Consider the following 2,587-nt stretch of genomic DNA (forward strand, 5'->3'; position numbering starts at 1 on the left):
ACACACACACACACACACACACACACATATATATATATATATATATATATATATATATACATATATACATATATAGACAAACATATATATACATATATACATATATAGACAAACACATATATACATATATACATACAGACACATATATATATATATATATACATATATACATACATACATACACTCATACATATATACATATGTGTGCGTATGTGTCACAATATTTTCTTTGTTCCTTTAATCAGAACCAATTTTAAACATTTAATTTCCGTACAGTATTTTTGCTTTCGAACATATTGCTGGGAAAAAAACAAAAAGGAAAACAAAAATTAAACATAAAAAAAAAATCGGCACAGAACAAAAATAAAACGAAAATAAAAACACAAAAACACCCCAAATAAACAAACAAACAAACAAACCGAAACCCAACTCAATTGAGTGACCATGTCTGTGTGTCCGTGTTTGGATCTGTGAATTTTATGCGCATTTCTGAGTCTGTGGGCGTGGCTATTTCCTTCTCGTTACTCTGTAGAATATTTGGTTTGGCTCTGATATTCCTAACTACTTCTTCAATCTACATTTGCCTTAAAACTAGACGAATGATAATAACATCTATGCATGGCTTCATTAGCAGCAGATATCCGTTGTCATTCATTTGATGGTAGCAGTCGTCACAAAAGAGATTTTTCGAACCGATTTGGCAGTGTGTATTATAAAGTGAGTCGATGGTGATGGGTGCAGTAAGGATGTTGTTATTGCTAACAAAGAGAACAGCAACAGTTGGAAACTGCTAGTTGTAACATTAGTGCTGTTTTGTTAATGGTGGCTCTCATACAGTGGTAACGACAGTATCAGTGAAGAAGTTCGTTCTGATAATGTTTCTCGAGAAAATCGTCAGTTTTGCGAAGAAACTATAAAAGTTTACCGTCTAATTTCTAAAACATGGGAAATCATGAATAATATATCAGGATTCAATAATTATTTACTCAAAATCTATCCTGCATATCGGAATAGGTAAGTTTTTCGCTAATTCTTTCTGTGTAGAGATGTTAAATTTATCTTTTGCTAATTTTACTTATTCTCATTTTCGCTTGCTGCTACCGCTATCACAGTTTTTCACTTACCACACACACTCGCGCACACGCACGCACACACGCACGCACGCGCACACAGACACAGACACAGACACAGCCACACACACACACACACACACACACACACACACACACACACACACTCTCTCTCTCTATTTCTACTTCTCTCTCTATTTCTCCTTCTCTCTCTCTCTGACCTGTTTGTTTATCTTCGACTATTTTTCAGTATTTCTTTCTCTCTCGTCGCTGTTTTTGTGTTACTATTTCAATATTTTTTTTCTACCGTCCAAGGACTATGCTTTATTTCAATTCTTTCATACTTGGGTTATTTCGTGGGGGGTAAATCTCACTCAAAAGCCTAGCTCCACGAAGACAGAGAGACCAATATGACTTTCTCGCATGTGCCACGCTAGACAGAAAATTGGATCTATCAGAACGACTATAAATACATTAGTGACAGAAAACATTATTGTTTATTAATGAGGAAATTACTCGACTGTGTCCATATTGATAGCAATTTTTCGCTAACTCGTTAATTATATAGTATCAAACGAACCTTAATTTCCAATAATGGTCGTATGGGAAGAAAATAAATAAAGGAAATCGTTCTTTAACTTGGATCGAATCGGACGTTTAATGTTATTAATATTATAGACGTTCATTGTTATTTATATTAGATAACATTATCTATATTATATCAATGTCAATATAGAGAAATAAAGTTTCTTCGTTGAGTATACATCCTCACAATTCTATCAATCCCACCCGAGAAGAATAACATACAAAAATGACCTCATCAGTTTAAATGATGCAACTTACTGAGTCTGGTGCTGATTGAGGCGCATTCAACGGCTCTAGTTAGTTTCATTCGCAAAATGAGTCCCCTTTAAGTTTGCTCAGAATGCTTTCGATTTCGGTGTATCGATGCAACTCTGAAATTTGATTACGATCAACCAATTACTTTATCTCGTAAATTTAAGAATCTGATGTTATTTGGAATTAAAATTGGGAAATTTGGGTAATTTTGGCCAATCAACAGACAGCAAGGCATTAACATCTTGTTACCATGACAACCGCACGTTGTGTTGTGTTGTGTTTCACTTCACCCGCATGTTGTGTTGATTCTTCACAACACGAGATTTACTTGACCAGCGTGTTTTGTTTTCATAAAAAATTATGGAGTGGCTGTGTGGTAAGTAGCTCGCTTACCAACCACATGGTTCCGGGTTCAGTCCCACTGCGTGGCATCTTGGGCAAGTGTCTACTACTATAGCCTCGGGCCGACCAAAGCCTTGTGAGTGGATTTGGTAGACGGAAACTGAAAGAAGCCCGTCGTATATATGTATATATATATGTGTTTGTGTGTCTGTGTTTGTCACCCCTATCATTGCTTGACAACCGATGCTGGTGTGTTTACGTCCCCCGTAACTTAGCGGTTCGGCAAAAGAAACCGATAGAATAAGTACTAGGCTTACAAAGAATAAGTCCCGGGG

At 36.0% G+C, this 2,587-nt stretch overlaps 1 protein-coding gene across 2 annotated transcripts in view; it reads left to right on the forward strand.

The window, feature by feature from the left end:
• The first annotated feature begins 387 nt into the window (after positions 1-387).
• LOC106869864 (uncharacterized) overlaps positions 388-2,587 on the forward strand; it is an 86,476-nt gene continuing 84,276 nt past the window's right edge. Inside the window, exon 1 of one of the 2 annotated variants that reach the window (XM_052971821.1) lies at positions 388-1,014. The gene's annotated coding sequence lies outside the window, so the exon portion shown is untranslated. The remainder of the gene's footprint in view (positions 1,015-2,587) is intronic. The other variant, XM_014915783.2, reaches the window with a different exon arrangement.

Source organism: Octopus bimaculoides, chromosome 11, assembly GCF_001194135.2.
Source record: "Octopus bimaculoides isolate UCB-OBI-ISO-001 chromosome 11, ASM119413v2, whole genome shotgun sequence".
Lineage (NCBI taxonomy): Eukaryota > Metazoa > Mollusca > Cephalopoda > Octopoda > Octopodidae > Octopus > Octopus bimaculoides.